Below are 26,054 nucleotides of genomic sequence, written 5' to 3' on the forward strand. Positions count from 1 at the left end.
TGAGGTGTTTTTTTAAAAATTTACTTAATTGTTTTATTTATTAATAAAATTTAAGTTTATTTCACTTTAAGTTATATATATGTATATATACATATATATGTATATATATATATATGTATGTGGAATCATAGTCATATATAGGAGAAATTATCTGGCAGCACATGTCTTCTCCTGGCCTTCAGGCTCTTATAATCTTTTCTCCTCATCTTCCATCTTCCATGATCTTCCCAGAGCCTTAGGTCTAAGGGTTGTGTTATAGTTGTATCAGTTGGGTATCCTTCAGTGAGTTACTATGTGCATTTTGCTCATTTGTAGATTTCTATAATGGTCTCTGCCTACTGCAAAAAGAACCTTTGGTGAAGGGCAAAAGCTTAACTTATCTGGGTATTCAATCATAAGTATTTAGAATGCAGTTAGAAATTATATTGACTTAGTGAAGTGGCAGACGTTGGCTCTCTTGATCCATGACCTCACCAGCCAAGGATAGCAGGCTATGTTTACTGTATCAGGAAGGAGTTCTTTTCTATTGAGCAAGTCTTAAGTTCATTTAAATGCTTATTGTTTCTCCTAGAATACAAATGCCACTATTGCACCTGTAGGTATATCTTGTCATTCTAGACTTTGTTGTTCATAGACATTGCAGCTATGTGGGACTATTGGGAGCTTATATTGCACCTTCAGGTAGCATGAAAGCTAGTCCTTGGGGAGGAGGCTTCTAGGTCAGTTCCAGTTCAATTCCCCCAAATCCTTTGAAGTGCATGGTGTCTTCAGCAATAGGCTCTTACCTTCAATTTCAAAGAGGCAATCTAAGGGAACAGCAATAGCATACTTTGTTTTGAGAGTCTGCTGGACTCCCCTGACCAATAATATAAATGGTAGTTTCCCATGGATGGCACTAGGTTTTTTTGTTAGGTAGTCTGTGGCTCTTGGGGAAACATTGTCACCATAAGTGGCATAACCAAGTTAAACAAACAGACAAACAAAAACCAAACAAGCAAAGCAATATATCATCCATCCATTCATCTATCTTTCTTTCTTTCTTTCTTTCTTTCTTTCTTTCTTTCTTTCTTTCTATCTATCGATGTATAATTTTTAAGTAATCATAAATCAGTGTGATTCCTTGTGGCTTTTTTTTTGAAACATCCTTAATGTTATTATTTTATCTCCATCTTTCTTCCTCTGTTCTGCCCTCTCTCTTTGCTCCACAGGTAATCTCTCCTCATCTCTCCCATTTCCCCACTAATAGCAATGGTGTCCGACTAGCAGTTCCCTTCTTTAGAATTCCTCCTTACCCCATCTATGGCTCCTTTTAAATTTTCTAGTATCTGATGTTATTCTAGGTAATACTCACATCTGAATATTCAAGGCTAGGGTCCACAAATAAAGAGAACAGGCAGTGTTTGTCTTTCTGGGTCTGAGTTACCTCATTCAGTATAATACTCTCTAGCTCTATCCATTTAGTTGCAAATTTTAAGCTTCTATTTTTCTTTACAGCTGAATAGTATTCTGCGGTGTAATGTACCACGTTTTCATTATCCATTCATCCATTGAAAGACATTTAGGTTCTTTCCATTTCCAAACTATTGTGAATAGAGCAGCAGTGAGCATGACCGAGCAAGTGTCTGTAAATTAGGATATCGAGTCCTTTGAACATATGCTAAGGAGTAATATATCTGGGCCATAGGGTAGATTTATTTTAGGCTTTTTGAGACCCCTCCATACTGCTTTCCTTAGTGGCTGTACCAGTTTGCACCTACAATGAATGAAGGTTTCTCCTCTCCTCATACCCTCCCAGCATTTGCACTTTGTTTTATTTTTCATCATATAGTATAGTTTTTTTAATGGAATTTTTTCTGTGTTGGGAATACTTACCTTTTCTTTTTGCTGTAACAAAATTTCAGACAAGAAACAACTGAAGGAATCAAGGCTTTGCCCCGACTAGTAGTTCCAGGGTATAGTACACCATGGTGTGGAAAGCATGGTGGGTTCAGAAGGCATCTTGGCATCAGAAAGCAGAGCGATGTGACATCCAACAACCAGCTTGCTTTCTGCCTATTCTCCTTTTATTCAATCTAGGTTCCCAGTGCACAGAATGGCCATGATCACATTTAGGGCAGATTTTTTTCTCCTCAGTTAAATCTTTCTGGATATAACTCCCCGACATACCTACAAGTGTTTCTTAGGGAATTTCAAATTTAGTAAAGTTGGCCATGAAAAGTAACCACTCAGTATGCATCAGTGTCACAGCCACTCATTCTAAACATCTCCACTTACACATAGGTGGTCATTATACCTGTTTCTCATTATATACACACTGAAAGCTGAGTCTGAGGATATTTCATGAATACTAAGAACAAATTCAAGTTTTTAAACTATGTTGTCTAGAAAATGTACTGTGTCATTTGCTCAACACATATATCAAGGTAGGACAGTTATGTGTCACTTACTGTGTATGATCCGCAGTGGAGCTCAGGGCTGAGCAGTTCACTCCAGCCTGGCACAATGCTGGAACATTTTTACTTTGGTTTCTGCTGTTCATAGTCAGGACACAAAACCATTAATGTAAGTATTTAAAGGACTTCCCAGGTTGCCACCACTGAAGTATGACTGCTGATGATTAACTGATTTCATTTGAAAGAACAATTGCAGTTAATGAAATTAAGAAGACTAATTAGAGTCACTCAGAATCGAACTCTCCGGAAAGACTCTGATCATTTAGATCAGAGTTGGGCAGTAGAAATATAATGTAAGTTACACAAGTAATTTTAAGTTTTTCAGGCAACTACATTAGAAAGAAAAAGACTTAGTAAGCATTATTTTTAAACTTATATTTTATATTACTCAGGACAATAGTAATATTATCAGCTAAACATACAATCTAGTGAAAATAGCAAGATATTTAATATATTTCATACTGTGTTTGAAATCTGGTGTCTATTTTATACCCACAGTATGTTATAATTTAGATCAGTCATCTGCTCACTGGCCATATACATCCAAGGCTACCTTATTGAACAGTGCATGTCTAGATTTTTAATATTGAAGCTAGAGTACTATTCATTTTTAATTTATCTCGATGAAAGACAGAGAATATGTAACATGTTATTATCCTTAGAATAATTAATAGATGTTTAAAATGACAACTAACTTTATGGACATATAGCAAACCACCACTTAATCTTAATAAAAGTAATGCAATGGATGTATGGCTGACTCTGTGCCAAAGCTCAAGAAAAATACAAGCTGCTAGTGCCTCCTCTGGAGCAACAAATAAAACTGTAACCCACAAATCCAAAGGGAAAAGTAAAACTAATGAGCTTTGGTTGGAATAAGACCAATGGCGGAACCAGTTTGACCACACAGGCATTTCCTGCAGTCTCTTGGGGGGGATGGATTTAAGGGCCACACTCTGGGATGGAGGGCAGAGAGCCAAAGGGCAAACCCAAGATCTTCTAAATGTCAGCTTTGATATGTTGCCCATCTGTTAGCCCTTTAATGAAGCTTGCTGAACTGACAGGCCGGCTGGCTATGGGATGTCCAGTAGGGCTGCTGCAGTATCGCATTACAGTTAATGGCAGGAATCACTTGCATTTTGCTTTGTGTTTTCAAAGGGTATTCTCATTTACTATTCTACAACTTTTAAAAGCAAGTTTTACTCATACTAAGCATAAAAACATTTGCCATTAAAAAAAAAATCATTTCCAGAAGTGACTGTTGAGCACTTGGTAAGCAACACATCGTGTTGAGTTTTCAGAGATCCCGAGAACTGTGGTAGAGAACCTGGGTACGATAGACTTCACATATCTAAAATCTGATCATAATCATTGGCTCCATGTAGTGTCAGGTAACACACACAGGTCAGCTTTAGGGTATTGCCTGTTCCTTGCTGCTAAGTCTGAGCCAGAGTCTGCTTTCTTGCTTCTATTTGCCTGGACCAATAGATGAGTGTTTTTTTTACCTTTACTGATGCTTCAAAATGTGCCACTTTTTATTGATTCTAGAAACCTTGGAAATGTGTCCTATAACTTCTTTAATTTAGCAGTAGATCCTAAAATAATAAAAAAATGTCCAAGAGTTCAACTTTATCATATTTACTCTCTCTCTCTCTTTTATTGTTTTGGGGGAAACTATTAGCTTACAAATAATTCAGTTTCATTTTGGCATTTTTCAAATAAATTGGCTTTTATTGTTCCTCTTCCCTATTTCTCTCTCTTCTCTGTTCCTTGTGTGTCATTCCCCTGGTCTCCTCCTTTCCACTCTCAGGTCACATGGGGCTTTTGCCCCTTCCTCACACCCTTCACTCCTCTCTCATGTTCTATTTAAGTTCACAGTGTGTTTTTGTCTTTCAACCACTCATTCACAAACATACAAATATAGACATAAGTGGGACTTTGTAAAATAGTCATCAGAAAAGGTCTGCTGTGGAAAAGAAGATGCTTTTATCCTACTTGTCCTCAACAACTGCCAGTCATAGTGACAGAGCAATGGGGAAAGATGGTAGGATGTAAACCACACTCCTGGAGTCTAAATTAGGTAAATAAATATAGGAGGGAGTCCTGTGAGCTTGAGTAAAGCAGTTTTGAAGGCAGTGGAGAAAATTGAGAGGCTTCATTTTGGAAGGTTGGTATGGTTTTGAACTCAGGCTTTATATTTCAATCAGCTATGGCTCCTGCAAACATCTGGTGTCAAGGTCTCTTTTGATTCTTCGAAGGTAGGACCTAAGCCTGGTATTTTTTTGAAGCTTCAGAAATATGGTAGTATAGTCAAGACTGACAATCTAGTACTTGATGATTCTAGGATGACGGCTCTCCAGTTCATATCCCTTAGACTAGAATTTTCTCTTTCTTTCTTTCTTTCTTTCTTTCTTTCTTTCTTTCTTTCTTTCTTTCTTTCTTCCTTCCTTCCTTCCTTCCTTCCTTCCTTTTTTTTTTTTTTTTTTGTTTTTAGAGACAGGGTTTCTCTGTGTAGCCTTAGCTGTCCTGGAACTCACTCTGTAGACCAGGCTGGCCTCAAACTCAGAAATCCGCCTGCCTCTGCCTCCCAAGTGCTGGGATTAAAGGCGTGCGCCACCACTGCCCGGCTGACTAGAATTTTCAAGAGGAGACAAAGCTCTATTTTAAAAAGCTCTCTGGTGGTTCTAGGAGTTAGCTCTGAGAACTTTCATAACCAGGGTTAGCGAAGAGCGTAGATGGCTGGAGATGGAGGGCTGTGCCTCTAAGTCTCAGGATCTCCTTTACAGTCTCTGCTCTGTGTTCTCACTTGTTCTCTGCTTCTGTGATGCTTGTGCTTAATTTCTTCTCCAGATTCCCATAACACCTAAATACTCAACAAATAGTGCTGCAGATTATTGTAAATTTTTAGACTGGATCAACACAATTCTGTGTCTAAGTCTACCTTAAAAATCCAGGTTGAACAAGTCTTTGTTTAATGGTTCATTTATGAGACTATAGAGAGAGATTAAACTATTAATGTGATTCCATATTCTTGGCATGCATGCATGTGTGTGTGCACTCGCATATGTGCACAAGTGTACCTGTGTGCTGTGTGGAGGTCAGAGGACAACCCCAGGTATGGCTCTTCAGGTGTCATCTACCATTTTTGTTTGTTTGTTTGTTTGTTTGTTTGTTTTTTGAGACAGGGTTTCTCTGTATACCTCTGGCTGTCCTGGAACTCACTCTGTAGACCAGGCTGGCCTCAAACTCAGAAATCTGCCTGCCTCTACCTCCCAAGTGTTGGGATTAAAGGCGTGTGCCACCACTGCCTGGCTACCATCTACCATTTTTTAAAGGCAGGGACTCTCACTGGCCTGGAGCTTGCCAAGTAGCCTTGCTACTCCGAGAACACCAAGATCTGCCTGTCTCTGCCTCTTTAGAGCTGTAACACTATGCCTAGTTTTGGAGGTTTTCAAACAGGGATGTAGGGATTGAACTTAGGTCCTTATGCTTTCAAGGCAAACGGTTTACCAGCTGAGCTATCTCCCCAGCTCTGACTCATAAGAGCATCCTTCTGGATGTTAGCTCAAGGAAAGGGACACTTAACCCACAATTTCAAATTATTTTTAGGTTAAAAGAACACTGCACTGTTCAATGTCAGCACCCTCAAGTAAGTCTATTTGTTTCTCATTCAGGTGTGCCTGATAGTTTATTCCCTACCTCAGTGAATGCCACATCTATCTAATAATGAAACCTGTTTCACACTTGTATTGAAATTGTATAGTTGTAACTCTTTGGAGGCTCTTTCACTGGTTAGAAAGATCATTATATTTAATTATTCTTCAGAATCTATCTGTTCTATTTTCTTTAACTCATTCTTTTTGCCTCATCTTGACTGCTCTGATAGCATTCAAGCCACCATTTCAATACAGGATGGCCTCAGTTCCCATCCTTCTGTGTGAGCCTCTTGTCTCTCCACTTGTTTCACTCTTGCCCCTCCCCTAATTCATTCTTCTCCCTTCTGTCTATGGCCTATCTTAAGGGAGATGCAATCATATTATTCTCCTACTCAGAATCTTTGCATGGCTGCTCACAACCTCAAAAGTAAAACCTGTAAGGCATGAAATAGTCCCTGTCTATCTTTCTCATTTTATCCCTGCTATCATCCTTACATTTCAGAAAGAGTGAGGTAGTTTTCAGGTTCCAGAACAGTCTGTGTTTTTACTTATTTATTTACTGTTTTGCCTTTTGATGCCATGTTTTTATTAACTCATTAGGAAGTCTGTCCTTGGTTCCTTGTCAGCACCTTCTCTTCAAAGCCTGTCCTACCTTCCCCAGCACGCCACAGGTGCTACCTCTTTGTAAATGCCACCTGATGGTATTTAGAGTATCTTCCCAGTGAGACAATTTTGCTCATTCCAATAATTATATGTATCTAACCTCAATTTTCTCTGTTTCTTGAATCATGGAAATATTCAATGAAGCATTGAATGGTGTTCATTGTGTAATTTGAATCTACCCAGAGAAAACAGGCATTGCAACTGGAAATGGAATGTGCCCTGTACCTTTAGTACTGATGTAAGCCCACAAAAGGCTGGTGAAGTCAAGGGATAATTAATTCCCAATGACAAATTTATCTTGTCATCTAAGTTTCACCATTGTATTTTATTGCCATTTTATTTCATAAGACAGCGAATAAACATTTTTTAGCTAAATGAGCATACACATTTTGATCTGAAAGTACTTTTTTCAATATTCCTTTTTTATTGAAATATCATACATATATTGCACAATTCACCTTAAAGTATATAATCTAGTGAGTTTCAATATATTCATAATATTCAACCATCACCATTATATGTAGTTCTTTTCATCACATGTAAAGGAAACTCTATAATTAGTAATTATTCTCTATCCTCCCCCATCCACTGAGCTCAGATGTTCACTTGTCAACCTTCTGTCTTTATATATTCGTTTATTCTGTAAAGTTATTTTAAAGTTTATATGCTTTTTACATAATGTTAATTATCCATTCTTTGGCAAATAACTTTTTAGTTTCTCCTCTGCTATGTAAGCTTCTGATAGTTAACCACTTTGCTTTGTTGTTGTTACAAAATATGTTATATTAACACCATAAAACTCTTTAATACATTTGTTGAGTAAGTTCATTGAATATAATGTGTAAAACACTCTAGTACTGGTTACAGATATGAAGACATCAAAAATGTAGTTTTTCCCATGAGAGTAAGAGTTACATAGGTTTTATATAGGCCTATTTCAATGAGTCTTCACAATATGGCAAGCATCATCTTCACTCTGTGAAAGAGGGTATTTCAGAGCAATAATTGTTATCTCAAGAGATTCTCAGAATATCTTGGTACTTTCTAAACGTAAAATACATTCTCATTGCTTTAGAGGTTTCTTATAGTTTCCACATGTATATAAGGGTCCCCCAGGATCTTGTTAAGCTCCAGATTCTCAGTTAACAGATTTTGGATAGAGAGGGATTTTTCTGAGACTTTGTTAAATTTATTTAACAAGTTTTGTTTCCTATAAGGGCTGGAATCCTTCAAAATTTAACTGTACTTCTGCACACATAATTCCAGTGAATAATACAGTTTTATTTATACAATTCCAGATCCCTAGATATATGCCCCATTTTCATGCGCGTTTTCTCATTTATTTCTTCACAAAACTCCGTAGAGTTTTCTTATAATTTTGTACAAACTGAGCTCAACTGAGTATTAATAATAATTTACTTAGTGTAACAACCAGGATTCAAAAACAGGGTTAATTCCTCTGTCTATGTTCTTTCTGACATATCACATTGTTCTCTATTATGGGGATACATAATTATCTAACAGTTGAGCAAATCATACTGGATAACAATTGCTTGAGCCTGACTTGCATTAGACCCTACCTTCACCTTTTTGTATCCATGTTTAAAGGCAGGAGCCTCTGTGTTAGAAGAGCAGAAGAAAACTATCAGAAAATGATCTGATCTAACTATTGTTGTGTTTTGGTCAGTCCAGTCTTGACCTCAGCATCTTTCAGCTGGGCATGCCAGCAGATTGATGCAGCTGATGCAGGGCTGTCAGGGTCATCATCTATGGTGTTTGTTTGTTTGTTTGTTTGTTTCATTTACTAGCAGCTCTGTAGCTCTCTTGTCCCCATTATCATTTGCCTATTTCTTTACTTGACTTCTGGCTCTCTGTCAGCTTCCACCAAATGACCCTGATCTGGTGTTTATATATTTATTCTGAAAAGGGAGTTGTAATATAGTTCGTTGAAAAAACAACGGGTTTTTTCTTTTCTTTTCTTTTTTTGTTTGTTTGTTTGGTGTAGTGAGCCGCTGTTTCAGTGGCTACACGTTTGCATTTCCAAGATTGGCCCTGGCCGCGTGTTTTCTCCAGATGTAAACATTTAGCTGCGCAGTTGCTAGGCAGATAGGCTTCCTTAGTCACTGCCAATCCCGAGGCATATTGGGTGGTGAGCGAACAGCCAATCAAAAGTGAATACATCACTCTGGACTGTACTTAAGCGGGACCCCTTCCTCAGCTTGACCCTTCTGCGTCTCTCCGCGTTTCTCCACGTGGGTGATAAAGATTAAAAAGCCTCGTTTACAGTAACTACCTGATCGCAAAGCTCGGGGGGGGGGGGGGGCGAGTTAGAGTTTGGAGTCTGTCTAATGTCAATTTTACCTACAAGAGAGTAAAGGTACTTACATCACAATAAACTGCAATGAACCTTGTGATTTTCTGATCCTTATTGGTCTGTTACTTTCATGTAAATGTAGAACTTGATGGAATACATAAAGTTTTAAAAGATAACACTTCCTCTACTCAAAGGATAAACAGGCTGAGAAAGAAATTAGGGAAATGACATCCTTCACAATAGTTACAAATAATATAAAATACCTTGGAGTGAATCTAACCAAGCAAGTGAAATATCTGTATGACAAGAACTTCAAGTCTCTGAAGAAAGAAAACAAAGAAGATCTCAGAAGACAGAAAGATCTCCCATGCTCCTGGATTGGCAGAATTAATTTAGTAAAAATGGCCATCTTGCCAAAAGCAATCTACCCATGAAATGCAATCCCCATCAAAATTCCAAATCAATTCTTCATAGAGATAGAAAGAGCAATTTGCTAATTCATTTGGAATAACAAACAAACAAACAAACCCCCAAAAAACAAACAAACAAAAAAACAACAACAACAACAACAAAAAAAAACAGGACAGCCAGAACTATTCTCAACAATAAAAGAACTTCTGGGGGAATCACCATCCCTGACCTCAAACTGTACTACAGAGCAGTAGTGATAAAAACTGCATGGTATTGGTACAGAGACAGGCAGGAAGATTAACGGAATTGAATTGAAGATCCAGAATTGAACCCACACACCTATGGTCACTTGATCTTTGACAAAGGAGCTAAAACCATCCAATGGAAAAACGGCAGCATTTTCAACAAATGGTGCTGGCTCAACTGGAGGTCAGCATGTAGAAGAATGCAAATCAATCCATTCTTATCCCCTTGTACAAAGCTCAAGTCCAAGTGGATAAAGGACCTTCATATAAAACCAGATACACTGAACTAATAGAAAAGAAGGTGGGGGAAGACCCTCAAATACCTAGGCACAGGGGAAAAGTTCCTGAACAGAACACCAATGGCTTATGCTCTAAGATCAAGAATTGTCAAATGGGACCTCATAAAATTGCAAAGCTTCTGTAAGGCAAAGGATACTGTCAATAAGACAAAACAGCAACCAACAGATTGGGAAAAGATCATTACCAATCCTATATTCGATAGAGGGCTAATATCCAATATATACAAAGAACTCAAGAAATTAGACTCTAGACAACCATATAATCCTATTAAAAATGGGGTACAGAGCTAAAAAAAATTCTCAACTGAGGAAACTCGAATGACCAAAAAGCACCTAAAGAAATGTTCAGCATCCTTAGTCATCAGACAAATGCAAATCAAAATAATCCTGAGATTCCACCTCACACCAGTCAGAATGTCCAAGGTCAAAAACTCAGGTGATATCAGATGCTGGTGAGGATGTGGAGAAAGAAGAACAGTTCTCCATTGTTGGTGGGATTGCAAGCTGGTACAACCACTTTGGAAATCAGTCTGGCGGTTCCTCAGAAAATTGGACATAGCCTTACCTGAGGTCCCAGCTGTACCATTCCTGGGCATATACCCAGAAGATGCTCCAACATATAACAATGACATATGCTTCACTATGTTCATAGCCTCCTTATTTATAATAATCAGAAGCTGGAAAGAACCCAGATGTCCTTCAATAGAGGAATGGATACAAAAAATGTGGTACATTTACACAATGAAGTATTACTTAGCTATTAAAAATAATGAATTTGAGAAATTTTAGGTAAATGGATAGAACTAGAAAATATCATCCTGAGTGAGGTAACCCAATCACAAAAGAACACACATGGTATCTACTCACTGATAAGCGGATATTAGCCAAAAAGCTTGAAATAGCCAAGATTCAACTCACAGACCACATGAAGCTCATGAAGAAGGAAGACCAACTGTGGATGCCTTTGTCCTACTTAGAAGGAGTAACCAAATACTCAAGGGAGCAAATATGGAGACAAAGTGTGGAACAGAAACTGAAGGAGGGGCCGTCTGGAGACTGTTCCATCTGGGTATCCATCCCATGTGCAGTCACCAAAGGTAGATGCTGATGTGGATGTCAGAAAGTGCATGCTGATAAGAGCCTGATATAACTGTCTTCTTAGAGGAGTCCATGAAGATTATATGTGGATCTCAAACAATGGAACATTAAGCTGTGAAGTTGAAGTTGTCTTGGATATCAGAAAATGTTAGAGATGTCAGAGCTGTGAAATACCTGCCTAGGAAAGCTTGTTAACAGGATGTAGAACCACTTAAGAGAAAGAATTTTGTTGTAGTTAACAGAGCTGAAAGGAGTTGGACATCAGACATGGAGATGCAGAGTTTAGAGTTTTGTCAGCTAGGTTTGTTCTTGATTTGGTCCAGTATTTCCTCACTATGATAATTTGGCCTGGTAATGTATATCCTGTGGTGTTGGAAGTATGTGATCTGTGCAGTCTTCCCTTCTCCCACCAGCCCAGAAGGACAAAGGGAGCAGAGTCAAAGAACAGGGTTCCATCACCCATGAATATGATGGAAATTACTACTTGGATCAGTTTCAGAGAGGCAACTCAACTTTATTTGGGGAAAATCAAGGACTATATAGTTTTGGGGAAGGGAATAAGGATTCCTAGGGTGGGTAAGTGCCATTGACTACAGCTTAGCTTAGCAGATAATGTCTCCTTTACATGGAGAGGCATTCCAGGAATTCCTGGTGCTTGCTGGCCAGGTTCTTTTTTTTTTTTTTTTTCTTCTTCTTCTTTCTTTTCCTTTGTTTTTTTGGATATTATATTTACATTGCAGATTTTATCCCCTTACCCCATTCCCCCACCACTCAGGAACCCCCTATTCTATCCCCTCTTCTCCTGCTTCTATGCTCCTCCTCCACTCCCACCTCCCCACCCTCAAATCCCCTCCACACACACACTCGGTGTTCAGCTTTCATGGGACCAAGGATCTCCTCTCTCACCTATGTCCTACAAGGCCATCCTCCCCTATATATACAGATGGAGTCATGGGTCCCTCCCTATGTGCTCCCAGGCTGGTGGTTTAGACTCTGGGGAGCTCTGGTTGGTTGGTATTGTTGCTCTCCTCATGGGGCCACAAACCCTTTCAGCTCCTTCAATCTTCTCTCTAACTCCTTCTTTGGGAACCCTTTGATCGGATCAATGGTTAGCTGTGAGCATCTGCCTCTGAATATGTCAGACTCTGGCAGACCTCTAAGGAGACAGCTATATTAGACTCCGATCAGCATGCACTTCCTGACATCCACATCACTGTCTACCTTTGGTGACTGTACATGGGATGGATACCCAGGTGGAATGGTCTCTAGACAACTGGTCAAAGTGCAAACAACATTTGATTTTGCCTTAACAATTTTTATTACATTTATTTATTGTGTATATGGTTGTATGTGCATATATGAGCATGGGTGTGCATAATAAAATGTGTGGAGGTCAGAGGGGAAGTCCGTTTTCTCCTTCTACCATGTGATGGAAGGGATTGAATACAGGTCACTCAGCTTGGTCACCTATTGGTGATATTCTCCCTGTTGAACCATCTCACCATTTCTTATTTGACTTTCATCTTGACCTTTCTAAGTAAAGATATGATTTTGAAAGAGTCAGTTTTGGTTTGCCTATTTGCCAACATTCTATTAATTATAATCCATTTAAATGAAAAAGTTAATAATTTAGAACTACAATGTGATTGCCCAGTAGCCTTAGATTTTCTTTTCTCAGTTTTGGTATTGGGCAGTCATAAGTCATTGTGGTCTGGTTACATTTCACCTTTATGAACATTTACTTAGTTTTAGTCATAGGACCAACTTTATAATATACTAAGCTTTGAAGTCTTTCAGTATTTGATGATTTTACTGGGGAGATGATTTAACTTTTTTAGGCATCTTTTCTTTGCCCTCCCATCCACAGACAGATCCAGTTACAACAAACCAGGACTATATCAGCATGAAAGGGGGTATAATTTGGACACCATGCATACAGAACCAGCAGGGATATGTGGCAGGGAATACTCTCATGAACTTCCTTCTGTATAGATTTGGAGTGTCTGAGGCTATACTGTATTTGCTTGAATTTTTAATAAATGCTTCAAGAATGTATATTCTTTGAACATATATAGTTTTGCTTGGGCCCTAGATTACCTATATAGCACTTAAGTTAAGCACTATACTCTTTGGTACGTACTTAGACATTGAAGCATAGATCATTTATTCTTACAGGTCAAGATCCTGTAAAAAATTAATGAGATGTGTCAGAATAGTGCCTTTGGGGACTACAAAACCAATGGTGCTGTTCCAGATGGAAGGTGAGGTAGTAGAGGGCACTACTGACCTGGCTCAATAGGCAAAGCTTTTGTGCTCCAGAGACCCCTTGTTATAATTTTCTCTAAGGACAAACTTAGCACATTGTTAACTGCATAGTGAGATAGCTAAGGCACAAAGTTAAGTCAATTTTTTTTCTGTTGTCAAACTCTTTTAGACCTCTTCTCCATTGTCCTAATCCTCTTGATAATGTGAGTTATGCTTTTAGAAATATTATTTATAATGTTTAGATACAGAGAATGAGTAATTTTCATCACCATTGGTGGGTTACTTGTCTCACTGTAATGAGATCCCAGATAGAAACAACTGAATGAAAGAAGAGGTTATTTTGACTCATAGTTTGAGGCTAGTTCATCCAGGCGAGGAAGCCATAGTCAGGAATCAGAGATGTCTGAATGCTTGTGCACAGTCCACTTTCTCACACTCTCCTGCTCATTCAGTCTAGAACTCCAGCCCTTGGCATGGTAATGCCCATAGTAAAGTGGTTCGCCCCACCTTAAGTAACCCAGTCTAGATAATTCCTCACACACATGGACAGAGACTTGTTTCCTCTGGCATTCCAGAGCTCATCAAGCTGACCAGTGGATTAGATGTCAGTTGTTTCCTGAGATGTTTTGTATAGGATTCATTTAAGTCAAGGCTTACAACTCTATTGCTTACCCAGGTCATGTAAGATGCATTAGTGAGTATAGTGGATTTGATGGAGAAGTGGAGAAGTCCATTCACAGACCAGAATCGATTTTCTTCATCCATCTTCAGTTGGTGTGGTTAAAGTAACAGCAGACTCAGAGTTTGTAAGTTCGAGGTTTATTCTAGGCTCATCTACATATTGGTTTGATAGTGTTGGGGGTAAGTATTCTATCAAAGGTGAATTCCAGCTTTAAGTGTAAACTTCATCTCCACTATCCATCAGACAGTGTTTTAAGTCAGAAGGAAGAGACACAGGAACCAAGTGGAACCAGAATCTTATTTGTAGTCAGAATGCTTTCTGCCTTTTTCCTGAAGGAGGACCTTAAAAACCATTCCCTAAGATTCAGTTTCTACCCATCCTCCAAGCTTCGTCATCTGCAACAAGAAACAAGCTGAAAGTGAAGTGTAGAGAGGCCTGGTGTAAACCCTATAAATATGTCTGTAAGTCATGATAAAGGCTCATCAGAGAAACAAAAACACAGAGAGGAAACTGTGCTATGCTTATAGAATGACCTAAATTTTACTCTTCTGTAGAAAAGGAGCATCACCTTCCCAGGACATGTTGGGCTTAATGTTGGACTCACACAAGTTTCACAAATCAGATATGAGGGAGACAGTATGTTTCATATTAAATTGCAATATTTTTTTTTACCAACTCTTTATAACACAACCCTATGCTCCCAAAATTCCCCACAGACCAAGATTCTTTTTGCTTTTTTGTGAAGGGATCTCACAATATTGCCTAGACTAACCTTGAACTGATCATCTTTGTGCCTTAGATCCTTCCCTCAATTATATTACAGGTATATTCCAGCATATCAAGCCATTGGTCATGATTGTGTGTGTGTGTGTGTGTGTGTGTGTGTGTGTGTGTGTGTGTGTGAAGGCCATAAGTGTACCTCAGGTGTCATCGTCTTCATGTGGGTCCCCTAACCATTGGAGCAGAGGCTATCTCTGACTCTGTAGCCTGCCAGTGGAACCCCTTCCCCTAACTGGACTGCCTGGTTGGGCCTCTGTGGAAGAGGATGTGCTTAGTCCTGCTGGGACTGGATGCCCCAGGGCAAGGTGACACCCAAGTTGGGCTTCCTCTTCTCTGAGAGGTTAATGGGGGGAGGGGTTTATAAGGATTAGACTGGGAGGAGAGCTGAAAGGGGAACTGAGATCAGGATGTAAAGTAAATAAATAAATTAATTAAAAGAAAGAAAGAAAGAAAGAAAGAAAGAAAGAAAGAAAGAAAGAAAGAAGGAAAGAAAGGGAGAAAGAAGATGCCCAACTAAACTAAACTGTTTTAGCAGTGTGATTGGGAAAGGAGCTTAATCAAGCCTGGATAGTGAAGATCTGTATTATACAGCTTCAAGGCATTTGAAAACAGATTTTTTACTTAATTTAGACGATCTTGTACCTAATAACACTGTAGCTTGGAGTGATGAGAATTAACCAGAAAGATGATGTATATTGAAGTTTAATTTATTTCAGTATTATATTGCAATAAATAGAGGCTTTGGGGGAAGTTGTTGATCTCTAGTATTAATAAAGGGAACAAAGTCATCTAGAAATTTAAATCAGTCTTGAAAAATTGGAGAAATCAACTCACATCTGTTATTAGGCCCTATCAAGAGCAGTATTTAGCATATGTCAGACGCTTTCCAGAGCTCTGACTGTAGAGTGTAACCTTAGCTTTTTTGTTTGTTGTTTGATTATAGTTACAAATGTTACTTACTAGGTAAATGGAGAAAGGCCACGAGATAGGTGGGTGTGATGAACAGAAAGGCACATCCAGGAAGCTGAGACCTTGGAGAAACAAAGTATTGGCAGGAAGGAAACATGAAGTGGGGGCTGGGAGTGGGTTGGAGGATCTGAATCACACAGACGTCTGACAGCAGAACAAATGGAGCCTGTGGGGAAGAGTTGAATTCCATTGATGGTGAGATGGATATTGTGGGCTTGGAGCTTTAAGAAGTACTGTGGATCATGGTGAAGTCCTGGCCAGTGCTGTTGCTCAGGGCCATGTCTGAGTCCATGACCATGCAGCAGTAGGGGTCTATGTTGATGTTCATGGGTCACATTACCACTAAAGGCCATGTAGACATCCCTGATCAGGGCTGCTGCCTGGGACTGTGTTGGTGTCCAAAGTCTGTGAAGAGCTGTCCTCACTTCTCACTGGCTGAGGCACTTAGGAGAGAGGACTCCACTGCTTGTCAGCTGCAGCACTCGGGGGAGAGCAGGAGAGCAGCCTACCACATTGCCTAGATAGCACAGGAAAGTTGGTCCTGGTGGAATGACTGTGGGTGAGCCAGCCCAGAAGGTATAAACACGGGAGAACAGGCTCTGTCCCTCATCTGTCCTGAGGTGGCATGGATGCTGGAGAAATGTGTCCTTCGCCACACCCCCTCACTACCTGAGGCAGGTGGGAGAGCTGCCCCTCCTCTTATTGGCTACAGCACTCTGGAGACCAGGCCTTGCGCCTGGCCTGGGCATCACAGTAGAGTTGACCCTGGTGGTAGGAGTTCTGGTGAGCTAGCTCAGAGGGCATGAGAGTGGGAGAGCTGGCTCTGTCCCTGGCTGGCTGTGGCAGTTACCCCTCCTGGGCTAACCCAGGAGGTGTGAATGTGGGCGAGGTGGCAGGCTGACTATCTCAGCTACCACCCAGGCCCAGATCAGGGTTTTGAATTGGCCTGCCCCCAATCTGTGAACTGCTGGAGTACATAAAAGGACCTGTCTTGAAGATCCAAAGTTGCGGAATCTCCATCACACAGAGCAACCACAGGATATCTGAGACGAGTCCCTGTGAGCATCCAATGTAGTATAGCAGAAGCTGCAGACCTCAAACCAGACCAAAGACGTGTGGACAAAAGAGTTATATGTGTGATACACCATGACGCAGTGCACCTTCCGTGGCAAGAGTTTTGTTGTTATTTCTTTTTCTTGTGTCAATTTTTATTTTCTTTTCGGGGGATGTTGCAAAGGCGGAGGGGAGATATGAAGGGATGAGGAGATGAGTCAGCTTGGGGTGCATGATGCGAAATTCACAAAGAATCAATAAAAAACTTTTTAAAAAAGTGCTGTGGTTCTAGAGCACTGGGCCTCCACTAAACTTCATCCTCGATGTTTCTCTTGTATCCTATTAGATTTGCCATTTCTAAGTTTTGTTCTTCCAACAATAACTCCAACTCTTCCTTACACTAACAGGAGTAAACCAGGCTATAAGAAATGAAGTAAATATTTAATTTCTCTATGTGTGTATGTTCATAGAAGGGTATGTGTAAATGGAATTTTACTCAGTTGTAAAAAAGAATGAAATTCTGAAATTTGCAGTAAAGTGAGTGGTTCTGCAAAGTATAATATTAAGCAATATTATATATAAATATAATCATATAAATGGGTATGAGTAAAGGAAGTTGTCCAAGAGAGGGCAATATTCGGTGATGTAGAAGGACACAGAGTAAACTAAAGATGAGAGAAAGTTAAGCAGGTTACTAGAAAGAACCAGGGGGATCAGGGTTGTAGGAAGATGGGCAAAAGGGTATTACTAAAATGCACATTGTTTGAAAATGTCATATCGATATTTAGCACTTTATGTGCTAGTTAACAAAATAAAAGTATTTTATCGTTGTGTTCTATTGCTGTGGCGACACCATGACCAAGGCAAGTCTTAGAAAGCATGTAACTGGGGGCTTGCTTGTTTACAGTTTCAGAGTCCATTATCATCATGGTGGAGAGCATGGTGGCATATATGACAGCATCCAGACAGAGAGGTGCTAGGAAAATAGTTGAGAACGTTATATCTTTTTGTTTGTTTGTTTTGTTTTTTGTTTTTTCGAGACAGAGTTTTTCTGTATAGCCCTGGCTGTCCTGGAACTCACTCTGTAGACCAGGCTGGCCTCGAACTCAGAAATCTGCCTGCCTCTGCCTCCCAAGTGCTGGGATTAAAGTCATATGCCACCACTGCCCAGTGAGAACGTTATATCTTGAAACACACACACACACACACACACACACACACACACACACACACACACACACACGGGGGGGAGGGAGGGGATGAGCCTGGGCCTGGTATGGACTTTGAAACCTCAAAGGTCACCCCCAGTGACATACTTCCTTCAATAAGGCCACACCTCTTTATCCTTTTAATCTTTTTAAACTGTTCTACTTTCTGGTGACTAAGCATTCAGAATATGAGTCTATGGCTAATTCTTATGACTTTCCCCACAGTATTCTAGTCCCTTGAAGGTCTTGCCCAAGAGATAAGATCATCATCAAGTGGGAAGAGACCAAGCCTTGCAATCTGGAAGCGTAGTTTCTTAAAGATCAGTCTCTTAAGGAAGATGCTATGTCTTTCTAAATTGTTTCACCTCATCTGCAAAGGTAGAGATAATGCTGAGAGCCTGGTGCAGCTGTTGTGATGATGAGGGAACGGAGCATAAGAACATGGTGGACATATAAAGACTGTTCTCACTTCCATGCCCTGGACATGGCAAAATGTCAGCAGAAGCAAGGACAAGTGGAAAAAGTTCATTCAAGTGAAACTGTGGACAATCACTCTGCTGTAGTTGTCACTGAAGTCTGAGGCAGGCTGCGAGCAGGCATGAGCGCACACTCCCAACTTGCTCCTAGAAGTATTGTTTTTCTATAAACTCTTTCACTTTAAAAATTTTCCTATATCATATTCTAGATAAAATGGACTAAGGGTCAACTCTGGAAACAAAGGAGAAAAATAAAAGAATCAGATATAACAGATTACTAGGTTCATTTTCTCTAACCCATAGAGGGTTTTCTTTAGGGGACATTGACACATTTTCCACTGAAAAAGACAAGATTGTCATATGACCATTGTGTTTCATTTTAATTTTCACTTGATGTTGGAGTTCCTTCTGGGTCCTCACACTAGAATATAGCAATTATTAACCCACTACAACCACAGTGAATCGTATAAAATCATGTGCAAATTTTAAGCAATTGGGATTGGATACAGGGACTCTAAAGGGTTCTTAGTTAAATCTAAGCAGAAAGCTTTGACCTGAGATCTGAATGAGTAGTGAGGATGCATCTTTGGCTGATGTCATCTCACTCCTCCACGTTGCAACACTCTTTCATTATCCAGTCTCTTCCATCTCTGACCCTCCTACATACCACTCCTAGATAATTGCTTAAAACTCTGTATGGTTATCTATCATTTAGTTTTTCTCAAACCCATTCAGGATTCTTGTGTATCAAGAGAATAGTGCTCAAACCTTATGGTGCGATCTATCTATCTATCTATCTATCTATCTATCTATCTATCTATCTATTTTTGGTTTTTCGAGACAGGGTTTCTCTGTGTAGCCTTCTGTCTTGGAACTCACTCTGTAGACCAGGCTGGCCTCGAACTCAGAAATCCGCTTCCCTCTGCTTCCCAAGTGCTGAGATTAAAGGCGTGCACCACCACTGCTTTTAATCCTGTATGGTGTATGGTTTATGGTGGGATTTAAATTAGTGCCTTTGCTCTCTTCAAGGTATTGCTGTTCCAGACTAATTTTAACCTATGAAGATAATGTAGTCCTTCATCCACTTGACTGTTTTGTATCTACTGTTTGTGGCTCTATCAAAGTGATTACTTCTACCCGGGCTGCCAACCCATACTGGCCCCTGATCGTTTTCTGAATCCGGAGGTAAGTTTGGGAGAAGCAGTTGCATAGATACTGCTCTGAGTGAATAAACAAAACAGGCTGGTCTTCCAGAGGGTGGAACATCTGTGGGGCAATCCCAGTGTGGCTACCTTCTCTATGTGGTATGAGGTATTGTGTCTTCTTACTATAGTTACAGTTGTGTGCTTACTATTATGGATTATAAGAATTGCAGCCAATGCCAAACCAACAGCGAATAGAGTATGATTAGATAGAATTTCAAGTGCTCATCTTGTATGTATTAGTGCCTCTTTGATGGATGAGGTCTGCTCCCTGCATGCAGGAGTATACCCCCTAATGAATGATTGTCTAGAAAACATACTGCAACATCTGGAGTTAGCACATATGGGATAAAAAGTAGGCTATGGCAATTGTTTTGTGACTTTTGCTGTGAGTGATAAAATGTGCAACCAAGGCTCAACTATTTCCCTAGAAAGAAACCGACCCATAGAAGAATTACAGGGGGCTAGGAAGATGTCTCAGCAGTTAAGAGCACTAGCTTCTCTTTCCGAGGACCCAGGTTGAGTTCCCAGGATCAATATGGTGTCTCACAACTATTTGTTACTCTAGCTCTAGGAGATTCAATATAATACTCTTCTGACTTCCATAGACACTGCACAATGCTGCTTGCATGCAGTCACACACACACACACACACACACACACACACACACACACACTTATATACACACACACATCAAACGAAATAAATAAAAATAAAAGGACTTAGAGGTAAGGAAGGATATGTGGAAACTATCCTTTATATTTGCTTCTGATTTGGCAGGGAAAGTGGGAAAAAAGAAAAAATGAAATCAAAGTATTTGTTTTTCTCAGAATTGGTAAGGTGCAAGAGCAGGAGAATACAAATTATATGTGCACCAAAGAGCCTTTTCTGGGATCAAACATTTTAGAACCCATGAACAGAATAGAACCATGAGTGGAGAGAGAGCAAGGAAATCCTTAGAAAATACTTTTCAAGCCTGACCTTAAACTCAGTAGAAGGGAAAAGTCCATGATTAACATACAGCTAGATGCCTTAACTATGGCCTCATATAGCAAACTGTGATAACCACAGAGACTGTAAGTATAAATCATTTGAATTCGGAAGACTTTTAGTTGAGCACTGAAAGGATACCCCACACACTGACCTGTGAGGCTGTGGGACACAGGGCCAGATGGAATCAATCTGACTCCTCTGGATTTAGAGCCACTGAGCAGCGTAATGGCTCACCTCACTTGACCTGAAAACTGTACAACCTGAGGGAAGAGGAGTCATCAGACATACTTGGACGTCAACAGCTGAGATCCTCAGGAGTGTTGGGAACTGAAGGGTAGAACAGAACAGGACAGGACAGGAGAGAGATGGAGGGAGAGAGGGACGAAGGAAGGGAGAGAGGGAGGAAGGGAAGGACAGAGGAAGGGAGAGAGGGAGAGAGACAGAGAGACAGACAGAGAAAGAGAGAGAGAGAGAGAGAGAGAGAGAGAGAGAGAGAGAGAGAGAGAACTAAATATATGAAATGCTGTGTTTGACAGTTCATTAGGCCCAATGAATCTGTATTCACAGGATCATTAAGAAACTGTAGCAGAAACCTCATGGCTGGTATGACCCTTCTGTGGCTTTGCTGAGCAATTCTTATAAAATTGGAGAAACTGTGGATCTGAATGATGTAGATCCACTTGCCAATGGTGTTTCTAAGATGCTAAACACTCAGCACAGGGTAAGAGAAGGACAGAGTAGACACAAGTGTCTATGTGGGTCACTCAAACAAACATATGACATGATCTGTGTAGAGCCAGAGTAACTAAGGAGGAAAAATTGTCAGGAATCCAGTTTGGTGCTTGTGAGCCTCTGGAAGTCTTCAAAGACCAAGCAACAGTTTGTCATAGGGTTAAAAGAAGGATTCAATCACTAAGAAATATAGATTAAAAAAATACAAAATTTGTCTCAGAAGTAGGCAACCATTTAGCCAAAATGTACAATGTACATCTCTCCCTTTGGGGTGGAAATTGTAATTACCGACCCAGCCAAAGGTCCCATCAGCATCACATGGAGCCCGTGGTCTGGCTAGCCACAGTGCCAAGTCAGACCACCGGTCACATACTAAAGCTAGATAGATGTGGCAGGAGAAAACAAGCCTGGCTCGTTCTTAGCCTTAGGCCTGTCAGAGCAGGGCAAGCATGTGTTCCTCAGACACGTCCAGGGTGGGGAAGTGGGCTGGCCCATGAAGAATGACTTTAAGTTACGGAAGTAAGGTAGTAGTTACCATCCATGCCTTTGTACCTAGAACTGTTCTTCCAAGTGAGTACTTCATACAGATTATGGCATTTTTTTGTTGTTGTTTATGTGCCATGGAGCTTGCTAATTTTTTTTAGTGTCCCTTTCACAGGTGCTGAAACTAAAAGCCAGCTGACACTGGAATGGATGACCATGGGTCCGTAAAATGGTTTCAACATATGCTGACCCTTGAGGGCCTACAGATTTGGAAAAACGTCTTTAAGAACAAAAAAAAAAAAAAAAAAAAGAGCATTTAGAAAGGGGAAAATTGTTTTTTTGTGTATATATTGTGGGTTCTGGTTTGGAGTTTTTGTGGGATTCCTGTGTGTGTGAAGGTTTGAGTCTTTGTGTCTGTGTGCATTTCTTGTGATTTTTTTCCTTTGGCTCATTCTTTGCTTTGTTTGTTTGATTGTTTTGTCCTTTATCTTATTGTATTTTGTTATTGTATTGTTTTTTTGTTTATCTTATTATATTTTACTATGGTTCGTTAGATGCCTGTTTATTTTATAATGAGAGACAGCAAGAATATGGATCTAGGTAGGAGGGGAGTAGAGAAGAACTTGAAGCAATGAGGGGAAGGGGAAACTAATCAGAATATATTATATGAAAACAAATCTATTTTCAATAAAAGAAAAGAAACTAGTAATTAGAGTTTAAATGAGGTACTTGCATGTGTTGAAGAAGGTACTCCTAGGGGCAACCGTGTTCAGTGTCCAGTGTCAGGAGTGATCTACCACCCTGCAAGTCACTCACTCTGTAAGTCTGTAGTCTTCCCACCCTCTGCAGTCTGTTGATACTGCTATTGTTTGCATGACAAAACTAGACTGTGCATATCTGCTGCTGCTGGAGCTGCCATATGTTTGGTTGTGGGATGTGGGGCAATCTGTCTGGGACTGAGCTAAATGGTCTTTCCCTGCTGGCTGGTTTTTCTACTGCTGGAAGATTCAGTGAACTCTCTCTCTCTCTCTCTCTCTCTCTGTCTCTCTCTCTCTCTCTCTCTCTCTCTCTCTCTGTGTGTGTGTTTGTGTATATGTGTATGTGTGTGCATGCACACAAATATGTATATGCTATGTATATAGCAATAATAATTTAAAAATAAGAGGTCATAGATTTGAGAGGGAGATGGAGGAAAAAACAGAAGAGATAGAAATGATATAAATACCATACTTATGTATGCAATTCTTTTTAAAAATTAAGTTCAAATAAAGAGATAGCTAATCTTTTTCATTTATTTAAACTGCTTGATAATTCTTCCATTCTATAGATCTTCTAGAGTTTATATTATCATTTTAATATGTTTTTATATACTAAAATGTATACTTGAGTTCTTTAAGATATTATATAAAATTAAAACAGATTTAAATGTGTATTTTAATTATTGCCTGCAAATATTTTATTTTATCAAAATTGGAGGAGGTGGTATTAGGAAGTTTTGCCTGATGCAAGAGTTTCATTTATTGCTCCATTTCTTTCTGTCTTTAAGTATTGTACCACTGAGTGTTTTGTTCTAAGATCTGTTATTGCCTTTTAACAGATTAGAAAGTGATAGTAAAAAAAGAAATAATAAGCCCACAGAGCCATCTTTTTTTGATGCAGACTGTTGGGGCAGGTTACAGCACATAATGAGATGTCACAACCTGTGAGACATGCAAAGCCAGTTAAGAAAGTCTAACTACATTGCAAAGAGACTTAGTTATAAATCTGGGAAATCCATTTTCTGTCGTTCTATTTACACAACTGAAAACATGTAGTTATAGAACTTCAATAAATGTCAAGTTCATCATTTTACAGGACATATAGAACCTCTTTGGAGACAGAATGCATTTGCCTACCCAACTGCTACTCAAAGCACTTGTTATGAATCAGTAGAGGAGACTTGGCTACCACCTTGGGGTTACAAATGTGGCCTGCAGGCATAATGGTTTAAACTATGCTATTTAATTAGAAATGGAATTTCCCACTGTTGAAGCTTAGGTAGTTAGGATTCTGTGGCTTTGCTTTTTATTTTAGCTTGGTTTATAGGCATAGTAAAGAAAAGGCAGCTACGGGTGTCGAATGCAAGAGTGTCAAATTGAGGTTCTTTTGGGGGGGGGCGCGGGGGAACACTCGATTAATTCCAACTTGTTAGAATTTACCAAGTCTCTGTAGTTCACAAGCCTTTCCCCTCCTCTTCACATTTAAAAGACTAGTAAAAGGTAAGCTGTGTCAGTGAGAGACATTATGTGCAGAGGGAGCAGGATATGACAGTCTTCTTTTAATAACAAACAGTGTTCGCTCTCTGGGAGGCAGACTGTATGAGGTGCAGCAAAACTGTAATTACGCTCTCAGCAGGAGACCTGTGTCAAGAGTGACAGTAAGAGCCTCTAAAAACCTGCAAGGTTAAGGCTGCTTGTCTTAATTATATGTATTAGGACTTTGTGTCTTCACTTTTTGCCTTTTAAAATTCAAAGAGAAAACCCCTAATTAGAACTTGGACTCCAGGAAATTGGGCCATGCTTCAACAATAAGCATTTGGCTATCTCATCATGTACCACGATGCCTCTGACTGGTTATGTCTGGCACGAAAGCCAAATTGGCTCACTCAAGTAATTGTTGTTGTTGTTGCCTCCATGACAGAGAAGAAACAAACAAAAGCTAAAGAAGATAGTGAAATTATCTGCTGCCCCCTTTCTTTCGCCCTGGCCCCAAGCCTCACGAGGGAAAGAACATCTCAAGTTTTTATTGCATATAGAATCACATGTTATCTGTGTGCTATTAATAGGTATTTAGCTAGATGGCTGCTGGATTCATTGCCTTAGATTATATTTTGTTTTTCCTTTGACCCTAGATATGATAATGAATGACAGTTGTTTTATGTTGGCTTCAGTGAGATTGTACAGGACTCCAAATTTGGGGGTTTTGTCCTAACTGCAGTAGTACGTGCTGAATAACATACTTCAGAGTTGTAGGGACCAATCTTGGTGCATTCATCACAAAGATTGTTCTCAAAGATGGGCAAGGCTATATTGGAGCTCTCTATGTGATATATATATATATATATATATATATATATATATATATATATATATATATAAATAAATCTCAGTGGGTTTATTGACTACAAGTTTCACAATTTCTTAGCTGCCATGAAAATGCTTACAGAAAAATAAAGAGGAAAAGGTCAACCACCCTACTATGCTCAGATTACACTCATGTTACTAAGTGTAGGAATTTGGGGACTCTGAATTTCTTTTAGTGGATCTCTTTATAAGATGGCACTTAGTAAATTTACTAAGAACTTAACAAGCATATTCATTGCTGCGTTCTCATGTCACATGGGCAGATCAAAAGAGGCGGGCGTTAAAAGTTGCAGCATGAAGTAGACAGATAATGCGTAATCACCACATGCATATGTCTGACCTAATGAATCAAGTGCTATAAAATAGGGTTGAACTGATTGGATTCTATGCTTCTCTTTGGCTCTATTCCTGGAAGTTGTGACAGACCTCAAGCCTGCACTGTCTTATGGAGGTCAAATAGCTTGGTATTGAGTTATGTGTTTCTGTAGTCTAAGGCAGAAATGGAACTCAGAGCTAATTTTTTTTCAGAGTTTATATTTACTAAATTGAATTTTTGTCATCTGCGGTTAAATAACCAAAGTAAAAATTAGAAGGGTTTCAAGAGGAGCTAAACAAATGCTAAAGAATCTAGAAACTGTTTGCATAGTTATTGGTGAGCCCCCACCTCTCTGAAGTTTATAACTGAGCTTTCCCAACTTTTAATTTTATTGAAATACCAATTTAGTCTTCATTATCGTTGGCTTGAGGGAAACAATCACTAGTTCTAAAGTTAATAATAGTTTTATAGGAGAGGCTCATAGATTTTACAGTGATAAGGATCTGTAGTCTAAATAATGGCGTTTTTCTAATTAAGCAGCAATTGAGTAAACACAATAAAATCAAGGATGAACTATTCATTTATTTTGATGTGTTTAGTTCCATTTAGTTTATATTTCCTAGAGTATTTGTT

At 39.4% G+C, this 26,054-nt stretch overlaps 1 long non-coding RNA gene across 3 annotated transcripts in view; it reads left to right on the forward strand.

Moving 5' to 3' along the window:
* LOC143441306 (uncharacterized) overlaps positions 1–26,054 on the forward strand; it is an 85,238-nt gene that overhangs the window by 40,644 nt on the left and 18,540 nt on the right. For 2 of the 3 annotated variants that reach the window (XR_013108590.1, XR_013108592.1), the window contains 2 exons: positions 19,602–19,757; positions 22,159–25,051. This is a non-coding gene — a long non-coding RNA (uncharacterized LOC143441306). Of the gene's footprint in view, positions 1–19,601; positions 19,758–22,158; positions 25,052–26,054 lie in introns of those variants that run through there. The other variant, XR_013108591.1, reaches the window with a different exon arrangement.

The sequence above is a fragment of the Arvicanthis niloticus genome, chromosome 2 (assembly GCF_011762505.2).
Source record: "Arvicanthis niloticus isolate mArvNil1 chromosome 2, mArvNil1.pat.X, whole genome shotgun sequence".
Taxonomy (NCBI): Eukaryota; Metazoa; Chordata; class Mammalia; order Rodentia; family Muridae; genus Arvicanthis; species Arvicanthis niloticus.